Source organism: Hemitrygon akajei, chromosome 11 (genome assembly GCF_048418815.1).
Source record: "Hemitrygon akajei chromosome 11, sHemAka1.3, whole genome shotgun sequence".
Classification (NCBI taxonomy): Eukaryota; Metazoa; Chordata; class Chondrichthyes; order Myliobatiformes; family Dasyatidae; genus Hemitrygon; species Hemitrygon akajei.
Genome location: NC_133134.1, coordinates 22716825 through 22740065, shown reverse-complemented (window position 1 = coordinate 22740065; position 23241 = coordinate 22716825). Strand labels below are relative to the sequence as shown.

General features: G+C 42.7%; 1 protein-coding gene across 4 annotated transcripts in view; it reads left to right on the top strand.

Annotated features, from left to right (window-relative positions):
• Positions 1-471: 471 nt before the first annotated feature.
• Positions 472-23241, top strand: part of fbxl16 (F-box and leucine-rich repeat protein 16) — a 167077-nt gene continuing 144307 nt past the window's right edge. Inside the window, exon 1 of one of the 4 annotated variants that reach the window (XM_073060393.1) lies at positions 472-650. The gene's annotated coding sequence lies outside the window, so the exon portion shown is untranslated. Of the gene's footprint in view, positions 651-822; positions 904-7350; positions 7688-23241 lie in introns of those variants that run through there. The other 3 variants (XM_073060395.1, XM_073060394.1, XM_073060392.1) reach the window with 3 other exon arrangements.

Here is a 23241-nt window from a genome sequence, read left to right as displayed (position 1 = left end):
TCAGCCCGGGGCATGAATTATTGATCCGACTGCTGCTGTCGGGCTCTCAACACAGGGATCAAACCCGAATACACGTCTTCGGGGTATTTGCCCGGATTCGGGGGGGGGGGGGGCGCGAGTTGGGAGGACATTTCTTTGCTCACCATCACGGAACCTTTACCCTGTCAGTAGCCGCTGGGGACAGAGGAGTTGTGACCCCGTTGTGCTTTCGATCCTGGAGACGCCTAATCCCTGACGCGTGCGTGAGAGAGAGAGCGCGCGAGAGAGCGAGAGAGTGAGTGAGAGAGAGCGAGAGAGAGAGAGAGAGAGAGAGGGAGAGAGAGAGAGAGAGAGAGAGAGGAGGAGAGAGAGAGAGAGCGAGAGAGTGAGTGAGAGAGAGAGAGAAAGAGAGAGAGAGAGACAGCGAGAGCGAGAGCGAGAGAGAGAGAGAGAGAGAGAGAGAGAGAGAGAGAGAGAGAGAGAGAGAGAGAGAGACTGCAAGAGCGAGAGAGAGAGAGAGAGAGAGAGAGAGACAGCGAGAGCGAGAGCGAGAGAGAGAGAGAGATCTGGGCGGCTTTGCCAACGACCGGGTTTTATTCATTTAATAAAGATTTGCTATATTCCTCGGAGAGAACGACAAGGAAATGATGGGCCTGGGGCAATTCTAAACGGTAAGAGTCTGCTCCATTCTGATTAAATCTATTCTGGTTATATCTTTCTTCAGACGATGTGTGGCGGAGCAGATGTTCAGTTCTGGTCTGATTCTATCAAGGGCAGGGTGGCGCAGGTCTGGCTCTGGCAGGTGCAGTGTGGCAGGGCATGTTGGAATATCAGAGAAGGGAGTGCTGGAATGACAGAGATTGTGTGCCTGTACACGAGAGAAGGAAGCGAATTGACTCGGGAGGTGCATAAATATGAAAGGCGGTATGTCCTTATGGGTGTGGAGGAGAGCGCACGTGAATGATTTTTTAATTTATTGAATATGTACCGTGTTTTACACGGTGTAGGATTATTTTATTTGTAGCAGTTTATTTGCAAGGTTACGTTGGAGTGAGACTGTACGTCCTTATGTGAGGGAGAAACTGAATATGCATTAAAAAAACTGAGAACGAATTAAAGTCGAAATCATATCAACATTATGGGAAAAAATGAAGGAACGCGGTTTAGGAAGCGACATTGGAATGGCGGGGGAGACTCATGGTCATAGCCACTGCTCCATTGGGCTATAAATGGCAACACTGACTGAGCGAACTCGCGTTAGTTAAATGAACGAAACTGTGTGTGTGTGTGTGTGTGTGTGTGTGTGTGTGTGTGTGTGTGTGTGTGTGTGTGTGTGTGTGTGTGTGTGTGTGTGTGTGTGTGTGTGTGTGTGTGGCGGCACGTGTGATTGCGAGACGGCGACCGCGTGTTGTACATGTGTACGAGACAATGTATCTCATAAATGTGTATGAGGCAATAATCTGCGAGTTGGACGGCCAGCGAGATATGTCTGCGAGCGAGAGATAAAAGACCTTGAATGGTCGAGTGCCTCTTATGTGTGTAAAAATTAGGTATTGGAATGTGAGGATATGTATAGGATGGAGTATGTGAGGAATGGCTCGGTGCTTTATGTAAGTAAATGTGTGTATGAGTGAGAGAGAACCTAAGCAAAGCTACACGCTCTAGACAGGCGCACAGGAATGTATACATTAGGCAGGTATGGCTGTGTTTAAGTGACAAGAGAAAAAGCGCATGCCAGTGAGTATGAGAAATGAGGTGACCACGTGCCAAGAAGCGATGTGCGTAATCCCGTTTGTGTATATTCATTCTAAAATTTTGGGCCAGCTCTCCAGCAAATGATGGGAGTTCTTTGAGTCCCCCAACTTCTCCATTACTTGCCATTGAGACTGTGAGTCGCGTCAATGTGGCACTCGCTTTCCCATAGGACTGGGCACAGATAGGGAGTATTTTAGACAGCAGCACCACGTGGGCGTTGGCTATTAGAAATTCCAGCATCCATCTGGGTTGGTAGGGAGAATCCAACTAGAACCGAAATCTTAAAGTTTGCTTCCGGGACAAGCATAGACTGTTTGTAAATCATTTAATTGTGCATGCGAAAATCCTCTTTTAATAATCTATATAGATTCCGAGGTTTCATGGTGTTACCAATTATTGCGTTGCGGAAAAAAGAACGGGAGACCCATAAAAATCTGCAAACTGTATACCCTTTTAATGCATTGTTTTTTTTTCAGTATTGAATATCCTTGATGGCTTTAACATTTTCCATCACTTTTAGAGGTGATTTATACGGCCCTTGGTCGTCTTGCTGCTTTAGGTTATTGGACCCATTGCTGGCTGTTGTTATATTATTACTTTCATGGTTCACTTCACACTTTCCTGAAGTGGCGGGAATGGATGGCGTTTGCAGGTTTATGCAAGCTCTGGATTAATAGGTTTCATTGGGCATTGAAGTCATTTACAGTAATCTTCAGTGCCAAGTCTTGTCAGACCAGTCAATAGGGACATCTGAATTACTATCCGTGGACAAAAATAGTGTTGATTACTGTTGCTGAAGGGGCAACGCCATTCCAACCCAGTGCGCTAATGGAAAGGTTCCAAGAGCAGACACTGGTTAGTGTTGGTAGGAAGGACGTATAATTGAGCGAGTAATCATTTGTTTTCTGGAAACGCGTGTTTGAAATCTTTTGCATATTAACAAGATTATTCTCTTCACATTATATTTGAGCCAGTCCTTTCTAACTGAATATACTACAGAATCACTGTATTAATTCTCTCAGGAATCTCTGTTGTATTAATTTACCTTTTTTTGTATTACCCAAAAATGCCATTTTATATTTTCAGCATTTGTAACACGGGGTTATAACAGGATTAATGAGTATTAATAAAATTACATTAATTTCAAATTCGAGGCTTTTGTTGACAAAATATTAAAATATGTAAGGGAAAGGGGAACAAATGGGGCATAAATGCACAGAATTGCCGGATGGTACAGCAGGGCCAAGGAGCTGAATGGTCTCATCCGAATCCAGTTGACCCTCTGTTGAAGCAAGAGATACAGTAAATTGAATAAACCGATCATGGGCTAGAATCGCCTATTGAATTTGCACAGATTTGAGGCACTCCGTTTAACAATGAGTTCTTTTAAAATCAGTTCTGGTTGCATCGATAGGAACTGTTATACTGTTCGTCATTCTATCCTCCTCTTTACTTCAGAATTGTATCTTCAGTTTGTACAAGATCTAAGTTAATCGATTTTAACTGACAGGCATTGCTTTTGAAATTCTCTTTACCAGGTGAAATCATTCAGTCTGCCGAAAACCTTTTCGTGTAGACATTCTTTCTGTTTTCGGTGGTGCAATAGAGAGGTGATCATGACATGATTGAAATCCAGTGGCAAGGCCATTAACTTATTTGGTTTCTCCAGCCTGTTGATTCTCTCTCGGGAAATAGTGCCCCTACATGGGTTATTGCTCTGAATGTTTGCAGATTAATGGATTGTGGGTCTAATTCTATGTTGATTGATACCTAGATGTATAGCTTTTGTAAGAAAGAAGATAGCTCTGAGAATCTAAATTGGCCTTCCTTTCCTTAATTCAAGGACACCGAGGAAAGCCTCAGAAAGGATGGTATATGACCTAGGGTACATTCTTCCTTGTTTCAGTGTCCCAGTGAAATCGAGTATATGATGAGGTAGATTAAGTTCTGATTACTGGGGAGCAATTGCTGTTTTTAATAGAAGGCAGATTATGAATAATATTGTTAAGAATACGAACTCAGTGTGAATCCCTTCACTGAAGTGGAGTGCTACAAACTATCCCGGTTTCTTGCATTTTCTAACATCTTCAAAGTTGAAAATGACTTTCTGTCTGTTTAGGCCTGTTGTATCAACATTAAAGATAATATATTAACCAATAGCACCCCCCCCACCCCATACACACACACACACACACACGGAGTGTTGCGGTGCGACGAGAAACTAACGTGATTATAGCCGGGTGAAAGTCAAACGATTGTCCAAGTCAAGGATCTATTCATTCACGGTTGTAGAACGTGCCAGCCAGCCAGCCACATAACCACTCGCGCATTTCTCTTTTAATACAGGATCACGTACACTTCTGAACTAGCTGTCAGGAAGCATTAACCCCAGCAGGGCCGATGTTCGCGATATAGATTGCAGTATGTAGGAGAACTGTGAAGGATGAATAACTTGCGGCTTTTTAAGGGACTCTTCGGGTTGGAGTTACAGCGGACAGTTCACAGGTTTCCGCCGTCATGGTGCTGTCCGCGGTGCTGATCCAGGTTACCAGGCTGCGGACCGGTGCTCTCCAAGGTACTGATGCAGCCACTGCGTTGTGATTTTCGGTTGGCGTAATGGCTGCTCGGTGGACTCACTTTTGATATTTTAAGTATTTTCCTCCTGGATAGTTTCGTGGTCCTCCTTGATCGTAAAATAATGCTGTATATTGCCACTGTTGATTTTCAAATGAGACCCCAGGCAAACTCTCAAGTCCACGCAACTAGTAATGATATGTAATTCTGGCTTCTTCCGCCTTCTTTTCCAGTCCTGATGAAAGATCTCAGCCTGAGACGTCGACTGTTTATTTATTTCCATAAATGTTGCTTAACCTGCTGATTTCTTCCAATATCTTGTGTGTGTTGCTCTAGTGATAACTAAGTCGTGTGGAAGTTGCTCGGCTCCTGAATTTACAGAAAAGAATGTGAATTCTGACCTACATACGGGATGGCAGTGATTGCTCGGACGTTTGCAGACGTCCGGATGCAGTAAAACCATCCAGAGACGTTGTGAGTGGACGGAAACCCACTGTCCTCACTTGTGCTCAGAAGCAGGAACTTCCAAGCTTTCTGCTCGAGAGGAGACATCAATGTCACCAAAATGTCATGCATGACATCACCTACTTCAACTGAAGTCATATGTCATTGTTCGCAGAGTATGCTTCTACTAGTTTAAAATTTGGCAGAACTGTGCGCATTGCTGTTCGTTTTTACAACAGCTTTGTTTTTGCGTACCATTGTTCATTAAAATAAATTGCAAATAAATGTTGCGTGAAAATGACAAACACATCGGTAAAGAGAAAAAAAGAAGATTGTAAAGGGGGCAATGCAGTAAAGGAGTAGATGGAGGTCGAAATAAAACTAACAAATACTTATAGGAAGAGGGAGCGAGAAAAGTGGAGCAAATGTGGGGAGATGGGGGCAAGAAGAAAACCAAGACATCAAAGTGAGAGAGGAGTTTGTGTTTGAGCTCAGTTAGTGGGGGATATATTGGAGAAGGAACCAAGAATGGTGAAGCGAAGGAGTGTTTATTTAAGGGGAAAATATCAGACAGAAAGCAGTATGTGCACAGTGGATGACCACATGGCCTTGGGACCAAGCCTATTTACTAAAGTGTGCGTGATTTTATGCGATTTACGCCATGTGTGAAATTAACTTTACAAGACTGGGGCGTATGAGTACAAAACAGTATAGTGCCTGTGTCAGATGAAGGATTAATCTGGGGCGTGTCTGAAAGTACGGGACTGTGTGTCAGTCTGCGAGTATGTCTTCTTATGAAGCAGTATCTATTAACCGCGGAACGATTTGTCACTGAGTCCGAGAGTGTGGTTTGTGTGTCTGGAAGTGTCAGGTCAGGGATTGTGTATGAATTTGCGAGTGCAATTGAGTGCATCAGTCTGGCAGTGCTTCAGAGTCTATGACAGGGGGTGTGGCTGAACCTGAGTCTGCACGTATGTTTGAGCATGGGAGGCTTTGGTATTCTGTCCGTAAGTCTGGGAGAATGTTCGAATCTAAGAGCGCCTTTGAGTGTCTGTGAATTTCTGGGAGTGAGTGCAGAACTCAGTCAACAACAGTGAGCTCAAATTCTTAACCTTCCTCCAGAGAAATGGTAAAAATATCCTTCAAACGGCTTTGCCTGACGTGAGAAGCTGCCGCTCAGAGGTTGGGGGCGGGGAGCAGGGCTCTACACGGCAAAGAAACACTGCAGTCCTGACGCAGTCTTCCCTTATTTGTTTCGCATCCGATTAGTTATTATTGGCATGTATGGTCACTGAGACCCAACAGCTTGATCAGCAGCTGAACCCGTCTGGAAGAGACCATCAAGAAGGTGTAAGATCGCAGTCCCTGAAAGCAAGAGAGCAGATGGCGACCCTGCCTTTTAATAACATGTGCGTGCTGTCGGGCGGAGCGTCTGGCTGACATTCACCGTGGTAATTTATCCTTGGTATCCTCCCTCTTCAACTCAGCCACAATGCTCCTTTTTGATTCATTCACAGGATATGGGCGTCGCTAGTAAGGCAAAAACATTTATCGCCCATCCATGACCGTCCTTCAGCTGAGTGACCCGCTGGAGCTTTTCCAGAGTCAACGATGCTGTTTTGGGGTTAAATACACATGTGATTGTTGGGGGGGGGGGTCGTTGGGGGAGAAGGAATGGCCTTTTGCCATATCGCGCAGTTTCGTTGCTACCTCTAACACTTCACTATAGACGTCTTTAAATAAATGAATTGAAGCTCTCCAATTGTTTGTGTGGGGTTTGAAATGGTGACAGTCACCATAGTACCCAGTCCAAAGTTACTAGCTTACGCAGCGAGTAAGCGCCGATTCATAACAGTCCATGCCAGCCCGGCGCGTTCATCAGAACGTCCCTTCACCTGAACCGCAATGGCTTTATTTTCTTAAGGAGCTCCTTGCATCCCGACAAGTCTCACCCCTTCTGTTCTAACCTGAGACCGAGGGATTTGACCCTCGCTGGCTTCTGATCCGGACACTACATTACAGTTCTACGATCTTGGGGTTGATTTTAAACCAACGTTGCAGAAATACCTTCCACCCCCCCACCCCACACACACACACACCTTTCTCCCTATCCCTTTTCCCTCTGTCCCTCCCAGATCTATCCAGCCAAAACAAAAAAAACACAAATTGTAGCAAAAATTAGCGCGGAGCCGCGGATCCAATCCGTGCGTCACACGTTTGTTGTACGATGAGTTGTTCCGCTTCGTTATTTTTACCGGATTAATAGGGCTGAGCCCTGACTGATCCCATGATCATTGCAAACGACAATACACCAGTACAACGGCTTTGATAAGCATAGAGACACACAGCTGCTGCCTGTAAACCGGCGACAAAATCGGCCATTCTGATTTTGCTCCTTATTGCGGCCAGTTAGATATTTGAAAATCACTAGTTTCTCTAATATAACGCTCCTAATCACAGCACCCAGGGGAGGCAGCGCCTCGCTGCATAATTAAAATATGTGGTTTGAAACTCAGCACAGCCGTTGCTGTGAATCTTGGCGTGTGTGTATCAGTTACCGGAAGGTGGGGGGGGGGGGGGCAGTATAGAGGTCGGCCTCGCTTTAAACCTGCGCTCATTCCTTATTCTGCCCAGAACCCGGTTTATCTTACGACGTCAGGATTTGTTTTACCAATGCCGATGGCTCGAGTTATTTTTACCTTGCAGCCTCTGGCGGTGTTGTCTCTGCCTGATGTCTCCGGGAGTGTAGGCGTTGTCCGTCAGGCACCGGCTGGAATTACATGGCACTCGGCTCACTGGCAGTAGGCGGGGAGGGATGTTCACTGTAAACCCGCCGCAATCACCTCTCGGCCGGGTGGATGGAAAGGGCGAGGACCTAGAGATGTAAGCGGCCGTAGCTCCCGCGCAGAAAGGTGAACAGGCGGCGACTGAGCAGGTAGGGAGGGCTGAGTTTTATATGCGTCTGAACAGTCAGGGATAATTCCATCAAGAAGGTCCATGAGAGAGAGGCTAAAGAAAGGGTTAGCATCCTTCCAACCCTAAATCCGTCGGGGTATTTCGCAATAATGCCCTGAATGGATCGTGGATTCGGGTGCGTTATGCCAATGCTATTATTCCAACATCTTGCTCATTTAAAATTGTTACGGTGGGGCCGCGGTCACAGTGGAAGGATGCTGAAGGTCCAGTGTCAGGGTCTGTTGGCCGCGACTGGCGTTTCAGAGACGACAACGGGCGTTTGGAGGAGGCTCTGATGGAGTTATAGAGCTAAATCCATTTTATATTTACGCACCATCAATAGTATCAAAGTCATAGTGGCGTGGGGAACGATCAACATCCGAAATAATTTGGTTCGGCCTTTTGACGGCTTTTTTTTTTGGATTGGGTTTAAAATCTAGCTAGTTTTATATTTCTATCCTTCTGGATCCTTAGTCAGACCAATAGTACCATTCTTCAGTTTGATGTGAAGTTGAATTTGGTGATTACAGAACAATTGCTTGTTCCCCCTCCCCTCCCACTCCCCCTTCTCTTTTTCCATTCCCCATTCCGCCCCGCTCTTACCTCTCCTCTTCTCATCTGCCCATTCCTCCCTCCAGTGCCTCTCCTCCTCTCCTTTCTTCCATGGTTCACTGTCCTCTCCTGTCAGTTTCCTTCTTCTTCAGCGCCTTACTTCCTCCACCTATCACCTCTTAACTTCTCACTTCATCTCCCCTCCCCCACCCGCCAACCCCCCCCCCTCACCCAATCTCACCTCTCACCTGCCAACTTGTACTTTTACCCCTCCCCCCACACCTTATTATGGCTTCTTCCCCCTTCCTTTTCAATCCTAATGAAGGGTCTCAACCTGAAATGTCAAATACCCATTCCCCACCCCCACCCACAGATGCTGTCTAACCTGCTGAGTTCCTCGAGCATTGTGTATGTTTGGCTGGATTTCCAGATTTTGCAGAGGCTCTTGTGTTAACAATTGCTCGTTGGCCTTGAAGCCCAGCAGTATTCCAATGGAGGAATGTTTTTTTTTCCACTGGGGGCCTCTAGGAAAGGTGCAAACTGCTGCCCAGGGCAGATTATGCCTCACTTTCAACCCATGACTACATAGGACCCTGGTCAGACCCCACTTGGAGTTCTGTGCTCAGTTCTGGTCCCCTCACTACAGGAAGGATGTGGAAGCCATAGAAAGGGTGCAGATATTTACAAAGATGTTGCCTGGATAGGGGAGCATGCCTTATGAGAATATGTTTATTGAACTCGGCCTTTTCTCCTTGGAGTGATGGAGGATGAGAAGTGATCTGATAGAGGTGTATAAGATAATGAGAGGCATTGATCGTGTGGATAGTCAGAGGTTTTTTCCCAGGGCTGAAATGGTTGCCACAAGAGGACACAGGTTTAAGGTGCTGGGGAGTAGGTACAGAGGAGATGTCAGGGGTAAGTTTTTTACTCAGAGAGTGGTGAGTGCATGGAATGGGCTGCCAGTAATGGTGGTGGAGGCAGATACGATAGGGTCTTTTAAGAGACTTTTGGATAGGTACATGGAGCTTAGAAAAATAGAGGGCTATGGGTAAGCCTAGTAATTTCTAAGGTAGGGACATGTTCGGCACAACTTTGTGGGCCAAAGGGCCTGTATTGTGCTGTAGGTTTTCTATGTTTCTATGAGTAAAGCTAGTAGCTCATTATGTTATACGGCATTCAGCACATGTCAGACCAGATCCTGATTCACTGTGGAATGGGCTTTTTCCCCTGAGTGGTCATGCTGGGAAGTGTAGTCTGATGCTGGGGAAGCTAGCGCATGTCTTTTTGACCATTGGCTTTTAACATTCTTAGGAGATATTTTTGAAGACCCCAAATTATGGAATAGCACCCAGCCTCTTTCAGAGTGAAGCTGGATTTCGTGAACTGAGGAGAGTGCAACATTTTTGCCTATCCTTGGAGCAATGACAGAAGGGAACTCTACAGGAGAACCTTCTGTCCCTGAGGAGGCAATTCTAGATATTTGTACCATAGTGGAACTTGGTCTTAGAGTGTAATGGAAAAGGAGATATATGAAATATTGCAGAATCCATCCAGACAACAGACAGATGTAACAATCATCTGGGTACTGGATGAGGATGGACACAGTGGAGCTTAGGAGGGAGTCATCTGCCACAGCAATACTTACAGTGATGGTCAGCACATTCTATTAAATTAATCTACCATGAAGCTGTTAATCCTATCCATTTTTATATTGCTATTCACGTATGAAGTTTACTTTTAAGATATTTAAAACAATGTCGTATGACCCTCGGAAACTATATTATAAAACTGTAGTAATCCAATCACAAACAAGAGAATATCTGCTGATGCTGGAAATCCGAGCAACACACACACAATGCTGGAGGAACTCAGCAGGCCAGGCAGCGTCTATGGAAAAGAGTACAGTCGAAGTTTTGGGCAGAGGCACTTCGGCAGGACCCGTGCCAAAGCGTCTCTGACTGAAATGGTGACTGTACTTTTTTCCATAGATGCTGCCTGGCCTGCTGAGTTCCTCCAGCATTTTGTGTGTGTTCCTATAAAACTGTAGAATCTCTCTCCCACAATACATTTTCCTTCCCATCATAGCTTGTATAATATATTTACATAACCTTGTTATTTCAGATTGAATGTGTTACTTCTTGCATCTATGCTAATGTTATTATTAGATCATGTAAACATTTAAAGATTAGCTTTATTTGTCACATGTATGTCCAAACTTGTGTTGTTTTGCATCAATGACTAACACAGTCAAAGGATGATGACGGGGCAACCTGCAAATATTGCCATACTTCTAGTGCCAATATAGCATGCCTGCTAATCCTAATTGTGCCTCTTTAGAATGTGAGAGACAACCGGAGCACCCGGAGGAAACCCACTCATTCATGGGGAGAACATGCAAACACTTTACAGACAGTAGTGGGAATCGAATCCCAGTTGGTGTTTACTGGCACTGTAAAGTGATTGCACTAACCGCTACACTCCTCCACTACCCCATAATGTTTCATGTAGAATACTCACTTCATGTTTGCATATTTAATTTGCTGCTGCTGTCTCATTATATTTTTACATAATTTATACATTTTCCTTTAAGACATGCAGTTTCTTTTGCACTTACTCTAGCTTAAATTTCTGTCAGTCACATGGAGAGTTGCTTGCTGCTTCATAAAGCTGGTCTTCCCCCTACCAAAAGCAAACACTTATTACCGTTTACATAAGTTACCAAGTCCAGATAAATAGAGGTTTTTGTAGTTGTTCAGTTGCTGTCAATATAAAACTTGGAATTCCATAAACATCTGTTCAACATTCACATGTAATAAGAAGTGTTAAAGGTTCATTATTGGGTATGGATCTTAATCGGACATTTCTCTTGTGATTTACTGAGAGGTTTCAAATCTACATGTTCTGATAATTTTGCTAGTGATTTGCCAATTAAACACAAAATGAGCATTTCTCTAAGAAGGATGTCAGCCCTCCAAACATTGCAGCGAGTTAAAAGAAAGATACAAGTCAAAAGACATAATTACATTTTCTTAAATGCAGGTATTTCATGCAAATTTACAGTTGGATTTATCCAGGTGGCACCTTGAGCTTGGACATACTTTGCCATTTGCACATCTGAGTTGTTGGACTCCAGTGATAATTTACCAAAAGTATAACAATTCCCTTTTTATTTCTCTGTGCTTTTCCAGCATAGTGACAAAAAGGCAGAAATCACATAATTATTATTAAAGTTTCCCCAACACTGAATAATTAAAATAATAATTTCTATCTAAATAGATAATATTAGACTTATTTTTCATTGCTCATTTCAACATATCTATACTCTTAATGCGATTGAGATGGGGATTAAATGAAAGCAGCATGTTCTAATTCACTTGTACTATAAAAGTCTTAGTAATAAAAAAAATCAAGTATTATAAAATGCAAAATGCAAAATAAAAATTATTTAAGAAGAAATACTATTGCAGAGTGACTGGTCCATCCTTGACTGCCCAACAATGTTGACTGTCATTGAGACATTTCATTCTACCTCACCCTTCATTGGGACAATTTAGCATGTCCTCCCCCATGCATCACCGAAAAATATCAAATCCCAGCAGCAACTACTGCCAATTCGGCTGCAGTGTGTAAACCTACAGAATACACTGTAAGAATTTACAACTCATCTCAAACCCGTAACTTTTATCAGCTAAATGGATCACAATAACAAAATGGAAAATCTGATCCCAATAAGTTCATTTCCATTCTCATACAGCTATGGTTTTGAAGTGTTTCCTCTTCCTTCATTGTTGGTTACTCAAATTTCCTGGAGGTCACCACCTACTGTGACAGTATTTTCAGCAAATGGTTCAGGATGACAGTTTACTACCTTCAAGCTAATTAGGAGTAGGTGTTGATAGCTATATACAGGAAAAGTAATAAAAGTCTTACTGTAAATCACTCTATTTATGCATTATATACCAGATTCTTGCATCCACAATATTGGAGTGCAATGTTAGCATGGTGGTTATTACAGCTCAGGACATCGAGGTTTAGAGTTCAATTCTGATGCTGTATTAAAGAAGTTTGAACGTACTTCCTGTGAGTGCATGGGTTTCCTCCCAAATTCCAAAGACGTACTGGTTAAAAGGTTAATTGGTCATTGTAGATTGTCCTGTGATTAGGCTAGGGTTAAACAGGTGGGCTGCTGGGTGGCACAGCTCATTGGGCCAGAATGGCCCATTCTGTGCTGTATTGATAGATAAAATTTCAGAAGCTCTGACAATGTTGCCAAAATGATGTCTTTGGTTTCATGTTACTACACACTGTACGTCCAATAAGTATTCGTACTAAATGAGTAACACTGTGCAACAGATGGCACAATCATCATTAGTATGAATTATTTATTTTGAACTGGTCCATAACAAATTTATATCTTTGGGCTACAGTCCAACGCCAATGTTTCAGTTGGGTGTATGAGGCACTTAGATAATGGCCCTCTTAAGAAGGCTTCTGCAGAGGAGTCTGCTGATTATGTTGTGGGTTTTTTTTGGTAAATATGTTCTCCAATCTGTGTCTTGATTGGTTTGCTGCTTGGTTCCCATGTTTTTGCCTATTTGAATCCTACATGATGATTTATTTCTGTTGTCATTTTAACTGTATTGTGTGACTCAGTAAGTGTGGAAAGAGGTGGGAGAGGTCAAGGTCTTTTACACAGCTTTGGAGTTTAGATGATAATAGACCCAAGGCTGTTTCTATTATTCTGGAAGCTGCATTTATTGCCTTTTGAAAGCTTACTTAGAAATAGAAGAGGACCTAGTAATAACCTTGAAAGCAGAATTGGATATGCACATGGTATAATGTCCAAGGAAGAGCTGAAGATTGAAGGCAATCAAGCTGGCAAACGCATGCTGTGATGAGGGCCCTTCTCCCCTGCTGAAGAATTCCACAATTTTCTTTTAAATTAAATCTTTCAGGATGTGGCTGTTGCTGGCAAGACAAACAGTTGTTGCCCATCTTCAAGTATCCTTGAGAACCGCCGCACTCCTTCTGGAGTGCAAGAAATCAGAACCACTGGCAGTATGTTTCCAAGTTAAGGATGTGTGACTTAAAGGCAAACCTAGAGCCAGTGGTGTTCCTACGCTCTTCCTGTCTTTGGGATGTCCTGGGAATGTAACTCCAATGTATTTTGTAGATAGCACTCACCATGATTATTGTGCACTGGTGGGGAAACGAATGAGTATTTAAGCTGTGGATGGGCATGCCGATCAAGTTTATAGATACTGCTATGTTTCTTCAATGTTGTTGGAGATGCACCCATCCAGGCCATGTTCTGCCAAAGTCTTGACTTTGGCCTTGTAGGTGGTAGAAAGGCTTTGGCTGTGAAGAGATGAGTTAGTCAGTGCCGAACACCTAGCCTCTAAAGTAATACTAAGGGCCCTGCGTAAGCAGCGCTCCTGATAAATGTTCCCGATGGATAGTGGGGAGAATCCTACGATCCTTTCAGCTATTCTCACAGTCCTTTGTAAGGACTTCCAGTCTAATGCTTGGCTGCTCCCATACTAGATGGAGATGCAGCTTGTTAGGACGCCATCAATGGTGCTCCTGTAAAACACAGTTAAGATTGGTGAGGGGGAGGGGGAAACCTCTCTTGCCTCAATCTCCTTAAGAAGTGGAGGCAGTGTTGTGCATTTTTGTTTAGAGAGGTGATATTGAGGGACCAGGTGGGGCCATCTGAGATGTGAACTCCCAGGAACTTGGTGCACTTCACTCTCTCTATGGAGGAGCCCTGTATTCGCAGAGGGGGAATGCTTCTTATGCACCTTCCTGAAGTCCACCATGATCTCCTTGGTCTTCTCCAGATTCAGACTTGGGTTGTTCTTGTCACACCAATCCACCAGCTGCTCCACTTCCTCTCAGTTGTCCGACTCATCATTGTTGTTGATGAGGCCAACCACTGTGTGTCATCTACAAACTTGATGACGCAGTTTGAGCTGAATCCTGCGGCATATTCTCTCTACTTTATCTAAAGGTATTATAATCTCTTTAGCGCTCACCCCACCCCCACTAGCCATCCCACCCCAACTGCATCCCCTTCACCATCAAATCTCTTTTCAATCTTTCTTGTGCCAAGAAGTACAACTCTGACTTAAGATAGGAGCATAAGGAATAGGAGCAGGGGTATGCCATCCAGCCACGTGCTCATGGCTTGCCACGCAGCACGATCCTGACCTCAATATGATTCTCCTGTCCGACTTCTATATCCTTAGATTCCTTCCACACCTTGCTTTCTGACTCTGACCAATAATGCCCATTTTTTCAACCAGGGGAACCCTCCTCCCCGTGTTTACTCTGAGAAACCCTGCAAGAATTTTATATGCTTCAACAAAGTCACTTCTCATTCTTCTAGACTTCCCGATGGCAAATGGACTAAAGTTCAAAGCCCAAAGTACATTTGTTATCAAAGTATGTAAACTATATACTACCTTGAGATTCATCTTCTTACAGGCAGCCACAAAACAGAGAAACAATAGAATTCATTAAAAAACTGTCATACGGCCAATGTGCAGGAAAAAACCCAAATTGTCCAAACATTGAAAGTAAACTAATAACATTCAGAGCTGAAGTTCACGAAAGTGAGTGCACAGCCATGATGCCTGTCATCCCTGCAGCCAATCCAGGAGTCCATTGATTTCAGTCCACACCATCCCAGGAAACAACCGATTGAATCTTTGTTGCATTTCCTCAACAACAAATATATCCTTAATTGGGTAAGGAGATGAAAATTGTACACAGTTCTCCAGGTGTGATCACACTAAGGTCCTTTATAATTGGAATCAGACAGCTTTGCTCTTTAACTCAGATCTTCTTCAATAAAGGCCAGCTGATGCAATTTGCTTTTCTAATTGCCTGCTTCACCCATATGTTACCTTTCAAAGACTTGTCTGCAGGAACATTCAGAACCCTTTGAACATCAACATTTCCTAAATGTTTCACCTTTTAAAAATACTCAGTATTTCTGCTTTTTCCCTATGGAATAAGATTACCTCAGATATTCCACACTGAAGCCTATCTGCCATGATGTTGCCTATTGACCTAGATTGTCCATATCCTCCTGAAGCTCCTCTTTGATAGAATCAGCAATCAAAATTTCAAAGTTCAAGGTAAATTTATTATCTATGTATGTACATGTCACCATATACTACCCTGAGATTCATTTCCTTGCAGGCATTCACAGAAGAACAAATAAAATAGAATCAGTGAAAAACTATACCCTGCGACTGACAATCAATGTGCAAAAGAAGACAAACTGCAAATGCAAAAAAAAAATAAACCAACTAACCAACCAAACAACTAAGTAAATAATAATGAGAATGAGTTGTAGAGACCTTGAAAGCGAGTCTAGAAGTTATGGAGTCAGTTCAGAGCTGGGTGAGTGAAGTTACCCATGCTTTTTCAGGAGTGATGGTTGAAGGGTAAAAGCTGCTCCTGAACCTTGTGTCGGACCTACAGCTCCTGTACCTCCTTCCCTATGACAGTAATGAGAAGAGAGGATAGCCTGGATGGTGAGGTCATATTTCCACTAGTTTCATGTCATCAGAAAAGTCAAGAATGTTGTATTTGATTCCATCAGCCAAATAGTAAATATGGATTGTGAATAGTTGGGATCCAAGCTCTGATCTCTGTCATTACCCGATTATTCATAATCATGCAACTGGATATGGGTTTGTTTTTCTCCTACCCTTTGTTTGCGATCTGTTAACCAACTCTTGGTCTTCATTAACATACCGTATTACTCCCAGGTCCTAGTGCTTTAACCTTTGTGAATAACTATCTGGGTGAGACCTATCTAAAAAATTTAACATCCAAGTACATCTATTGGTTCCCATTGATCTATTCTACCAGACATATCTTAAGAGAGCCCTGGTAGATTAGTCAAACTTCACAAAAATCCATGTTGACTTGACTGAATCATGTTGTTATTTTCTCAATGTCTTGAGATGACATAATTGATTGTAGACTCTAGTTTCTTCAGTCTAACCTTGTAGCTGGAATTGCTCATCCCTGGAATCATTCCAGTAATTTTTCCTGCATCCTTTCTGTGACCTTCATAATCTTCTAAAGTACGATGACCAGAATTGGAAATAATACTTCATTTATGACCTATTCAGAATTTTATAATGGTTCTACATAACTATTTCGTACCTCTATTAATCAAACATGTGGATTTGAATAAATATTCCATGGTTATCACAGACTTTATAAAAACAGTCATAGATGAGTGTATCCTCACTAAATCATTCAGAGTCCTCCCCAACCAGAAGCCCTGGATGAACCATGAGGTCTGCAATGTGCTGAGGGCTTGATCAGGGGCATTCAAGTCTGGTGACCAAGAGAGTTACAAGAGGTCCAGGAATGACCTTCAGAAAGCCATCTCACCAGGTGACGTGGCAATTCCAGACTAAACTTGAAAACAATGGAGGATGTTTGACAGCTGCAGCAGGGCTTGAATGCTATCACCTTTTACAAAGTGAAATTAAGTGACGTAGGTGACAACAGGGCATCACCTCCGGATGGGCTCAGTACTTTCTATGCTTGCTTTGACCATCAAAACATGGAGGAATCATTTCAAACTCCCACAGATAACCCTGTGATTTCAGTGTCTGAGGCCAACGTGAAAGCATCCTTCAGGAGGGTGACGCCATGGAGAAGCATCCAGCCCAGATGGGTACCTGGCTGAGTACTAAAGACCTGTGCTGATCAACTGGCTGGAGTGTCCACTGAGATCTTTAACCTCTTGCGTCAATAGTCTGAGATACCTACCTGCTTCAAGCAGGTTTCAATTATACTGATGCGTAAGAAGAACGTGGTAGCCTGCCTCAATGTCTATCACCCAGTGGCACTTTCCTCCACTGTGATGAAATGCTTTGAGAGGTTGATGATGATGCATATCAACTCCTGTCTGAGAAGGGACTTGGATCCACTCCATTTTGTCTACCGACACAACAGGTCCAAAGAAGGTGCCATTTCATTGGCTCTTCACTCGACCCTAAAACACATGGGCAGCGAAGGTATATATGTCAGGATGCTCTTTATTGACTACGGCTGAGTATTCAGTGCTATCATCCCCTCAAACTAATATCTCCTTGTGCAGTTGGATCCTTGATTTCCTCACTTGCAGAACCCTGTCAGTGGGACTGGCAACAACATCTCATCCACAATCTCCATCAGCACAGGGGCAACACAGGGCTGTGTGCATTGCCCCCTGCTCTAGTTGCTTTACATTTATGACTGTGTGGCTAAGCATAACTCCAATGCCACATTTAAGTTCACTGACAACACCACTGCGGTTGACGGAATCAGAGGTGGTGATGAATCGGCATATGGGAGGAGATTTGAAATCTGGCTGAGCGGTGCCAAAACACCAACCTCTTACTTAATGTGAGAAAGACCAAGGTGCTCATTAATTCTGCAGAAGAAGGAAACCAGAGGCCCATGAGCCAGTCTTCATTGGGGGATCAGAGGTAGAGAGGATCAGCAATTTTAAATTCCTTGGTGTTATCATTTTAGAGGACCTGTTCTGGGCCCAACACATAAGTGCCATTATGAAGAAAGCATAGCAGCACCTCTGCCTCCCCAGAAGTTTGCAAAGATTGGGCTTGACATCTAAAAATTTGACAAACCTCTAGAGATGTGTGGTGGAGAGTATATTGACTGGCTGTGTTACAACCTGGTATGGAAACACCAATGCCCTTGAATGGAAAATTACAAAAAATAGTGGATACTGCCTAGTCTATCATGGGTAAAGTCCTCCCCACCATTGAGCACATCTATATGGAGCATTGTCACAGGAAATCAGTACCAATGATCAGGGACTTCCCCACCCCACCACTCAGAACATGCTCTCTTCTCACTGCTGCCATCAGAAAGAAGGTACAGGAACCTCAGGACCCACACCACTAGGTTCAGGAATTGTTATTACTCCTCAACCATCAGCCTCTTGAACCAGAGGGATAACTTCACTCAATTTCATCATTGAAATGTTTCCACAACCAATGGACCCTTCATCTCATGTTCTCAATATTATTTAATCTCTTTATTATCTTTTTATTGCTTCTTTCATTTCTCTCTTTTTGTATTTACATCGTTTGTTTCTTTTTACACATTGGTTGTCTGCCCTGTTGGTGTGTGGTTTTTCATTGATTCGTTATGGTTATTGGATTTATCGAGTATGTCTGCAAGAAAATAAATCTCAGGGTTGTATATGGTGACATATATGTACTTTGATAATAAATTTACTTTGAGCTTCAAATGTGTTTTACTGATTCTCTTGCAACGCGATTGTGATCATAGATGCATGACCATGTACCAGAGTGGCATTATTATGTATATAAGGCAAGAGGTAGCTTACGGGGTACTGGGAAAAAGACAAGAAGCGATTGCAATGTGTGGTGAACTACATATACCTGTCTGGACTGCTCCTGTGGCTCCTCCCACAGACCCCTGCTGACTGCTCCTGTGGCTCCTCCCACTGACCCCTGCTGACTGCTCCTGTGGCTCCTCCCACTGACCCCTGCTGACTGCTCCTGTGGCTCCTCCCACAGACCCCTGCTGACTGCTCCTGTGGCTCCTCCCACAGACCCCTGCTGACTGCTCCTGTGGCTCCTCCCACAGACCCCTGTATAAAGGCGATTGAGGCCTGAGCCCGGCCTCATTCTCCAGGATGTAGTGTTGTTCATTCTTCCAGTCAATAAAAGCCGATATCTCACTTCTTACGTCTCAGAGTGAGTTATTGATGGTGCATCACTATGTTACATGGAAAACAAGGTGAACCGGTTGCTTAAAAAGAAGGGACAAATATCAGTATGATTTGCATAAAGCAATCCATGTTATCCAAAGGCAGTTAATGTCTAATTGTGTTTTATTGTTATAAATTTCAGCTCATCCTAGTATTCTTACTGATATCCCATCCTACATCAGATTTTGCTCATTTGTCACTCTAGTACTGTAATGTAACAATTTCCCAGAAATCCAGTGCCCAAAATTTAAATCTCACACATACAGTAGCTCCACCCCAGTTACCTAAGTAAAAAAAATCCCTTCTTCATAATGCCAGATGCCTTTATTATTTATTCTTGCTTCTCTTTGATCCAGTATTGATGGCAAAACTTCATCTACACAACCACCATTCCCTAAATTTCCATCACAAGCTTCCCAGCCTCTTTAAAAACCATTTGTTTAGGACCTTCTTCTGTGACTATGTATGGTTTGCACTTGGGGCCTACTTTATCTAATTATTCCTTTCACAAGGTCCTTGCAGGATTTTTTTCTGAGTAAAATGTGCTTTGGTGTAAGCTGTGCTATTGTTGGTGTGGTCAAAGAAAACAGGTTTGCTCTCCATTAAAAAAAGAGAGAGATGTCATGCGACACATTTCGTCTTTTAATATTTAAAGGAGAATAATATTCCTATACATATTATTGATTAATAATCATGTCATTGAGATATAATTTTTAGAGTTTTGTCTAATAGCATGACAGTAATGATTGTGAGGACGGTAATGGAAAACAAGCAGAATGTGAGGAGATAGAGCTGATGTTTATAATTGTCAAAGTTAAAGTGAAAACCCGTTGAAGCTCCTCTTTTGGATTCTGGTAGCTCACAGTCATTTATTAAGAAAAGTCATGCCCCTACCTTGGTGTTGACTACAGTCACCAAATACCTGTCCAATGTATCCATGGTGACTGGAAGTCTGAGCCACTGGCAGAATTCATTGCCACGGATACCTGTGCAGGCCAAGTCATTGGGTATATTTAAAGCAGAGAATGTTAAATTCTTGATTAGTAAGGATGTCAAAGGTTATGGGGAGAAGGCAGGAGAATAGGGTTGAGAGGGAAAATAAATCAACCATGATGGAATGGCGGAGCATTTGATGGGCCAAATGACCTAATTCTGCTCCTATGTCTTATGGTCTTTTGTTAATAATACTTACGTGTCTTTTATTAGGGTTGAATTAAAATAATTCCTAATTCATTATGTATTTGTGTTGTCCAACTCAGATAGGTAATTTTGCTGACCATTCATTCAGCATTGCTGTGCTCTTTTAGACTATATGTGCCATAGCTATTTATATAAGTTCCACAATACCAACTTCTAAACACTCTATATTATTAATGATGCAGACCAGCTTACAATGTCTAGGTTGTGGAACAGAGGATTAGTCCAAATTTTAAACTCCAAAGAAATTATAGACTTGTAGATTCATTTGGCCCACTTCAATTAAATCTCCCCTCAGCTTCAATTTTTCCTAAGGAAAGAACTCTATTCAAGTCAATCTTCCTATAAAACTAACATTTTCCAGAAAGAAAAAACATAAATGCTGGAAGGAACTGGCTAGTCAAGAAGCAAGTGTGGACAGAGAAACCACTCAAAGATTCTTTCTCAGACCTGGGAAAGTGCAAAGGGTTTGCAGCCTTCAGTGTAGAGCCGAGGACAGAGTGTAAGGGGTAAGGCGGTAGTCTGAGATAAATCATGCTATAAGCAGCATGAGTAGTGATCATTAGCAAAACATTTTAAAGAAATATGGTGAGAAAAAGACTAAGATTGATGATAGGAAGTAATAAAAGACTGGTTTACCTGAAGTTGTAAAATTGTATATTCATTTCATAAAGTTGAAAATTTCTTAGATGGTTGTTCTTCTAGTTAATGTTGGGCCTTACAGTGCAGGAGGCCAAAGTTAGATCAAGTTCCAGTTTATTGTCATCTGACTGTGTGTGTATGTATGTATGTATGTATGTATGTGTGTGTGTGTATATATATATATATATATATATATATATATATATATATATATATATATATATATACACACACACATACATACATACACACACATATATAAATACAACCAAACAAAACAATTGGTGCACCCACATATCAGCACATAAACCAAAACACTATACTATAAATAAGTTAATAAAATGCAATTCAAAATGAATGTAGTAAAGCGCAGCACGGGTAAACAGTAAACAGCTCATTGTCCTAGTGATGAGACCTTGGTGGTGTCAGGGTATTCATTAGTCTCACAGCCTGACGGAAGTAGCTGTTACCCAGTCTGGCAGTCATAGTCCTGATGCTTCTGTACCACCTTCCTCTAAATAGTGCGTCAAAGATATTTGTGGGATGGATGCTAGGGATCCTTGGGATTGTTGAAGTCAGTGCCACTGGCCGGTAATATTTAGGCCAGCTACCGTTGCTCTCTCAGGCAGTGGAATGAAGGTTGCTGCCTTGAAGCCTGCAGGGACAGTGGACTGTTTCAGAGAGATATTAAAGATGTCCATGAAGATCCCTGTTAGCTGGGCTACACAGCCCATCAGCTCCTGACCAGGTACGTTGTCCAGGCCTGCAGCTTTGCGTGTGTTTACTCAAGCCAGGGTCCTCCTCAGCTCGGCTGCGGCCAGACAGGGTGCCTGCTCCTCAGGAAGAGAAGGGGCTTTCCTCGATGTCACATCATTCAATTGGTAAAATCGTGACCTATTGTACCCAGATAGATAGATTGAAAATTAAAATGGTATGCAGCAGGAAGCTCAGGACCATTGCTACAGATGAGTCCAGTCCAGAGGAGGATCTGCTATCATTAGACAGAAGCAGACTGAGCCCAGTTCTTGTGTAGATTTGGATAAATGGGAAGAATAGAGAGTGATAAGTAAATTGTGATTTTAACAGGAGGCAGCTTCGGACAGAATTTCTACTTCTTGGATCTCAGTCTGTTGATGCAGTCTTCTGTTGATTCTATTATGGTTACTGGATTTGTTGAGTATGCCCACAGAAAATGAATCTCTGGGTTGCATGTAGTGACATATATGTACTTTAATAGTACATTTACTTTGAACTTTGTATCAAAAAGTCAATCCTCATTATTAACTAATATTAATGTCATGTTAATGCAATTATTGCCACAAATACTACTTTTGCAAGCTGCACAGATGAATTTCCCAGTCATGTATTCTGAGGATAGAATGGAGTGTTTTTTTATATTCCAAGATCAACCAGGTTCTTCACAAATAAGCATTGACCTTGGGTTAGTGCCCAGCTCTGGCAGCTGAGGTTGTTGTTCAGTCTGATGGTGCTTATTCTATGCAAAGCTTTCAATCTCATCAGCGAAATCTCTTGCTAACCCCTTGTGCTCATCGGGGTCCGATTCCAAATCTTCACGTCCCATCAATTTACCACTACGTTGGTGCTGCTGTCTGAGTTTGACAGCCTTAGGAATGGTGAAAGGACATTGTGGCAGTAACGCAAATAGGATATTGTGATTTAGAAAATGCTTTCTGAATCATAAAATAGTCAACAGTATGGCTAGACACAAGAGATGCTGCAGATGCTGGAAATCTAGTGTAACGTACATAAGATTCCTTGTACCAAAAAATCATAAAATGTTGTAGGCAGATGGAATTGAACAGTTGACATTTTGTGCCGAGACTCTTCATTAGGATAAGTATCATTACTTTGTTATTTTATCTGTTGCTTATTGAGTAATGTATCAAAGTAGAGTCAGGGTACAACAGCCCAGAAGCAAGCTCCTCAGGCCTTCTAGACCATGGCAACTTGATCTCCTGCCGAGTGCGATCTACTTGGACCCAGATCAAACCCCTTGCCACCCATGTATGATACCCACCCAAACTTCTCTTCCATGTTACAACTGAACCCTCATCTCCTTTTTCTCCTGGCAGCTTGACCAACACCAGCACCACCTTCTGAGTGAAGAAGTTTCCCCTCAGATTCCCCTTAAATATATCACCTTGCACCCTGAACCTAAGACCCCTCGTTCCAGCTCACCCAGCCTGAGGGGAAAAAGCCTGCATGCATTCCCCTTATCTGTACCCCTCAGAATTCTGTGTACCTCAATAAAATGTCCCCTCATTTTCCTTTGCTCCAGAAAGTAATGTCCTGACCTATAACTCATGTCCTCAAGTCCCAGAACCCCCTTTTAAATTTTCTCTGCA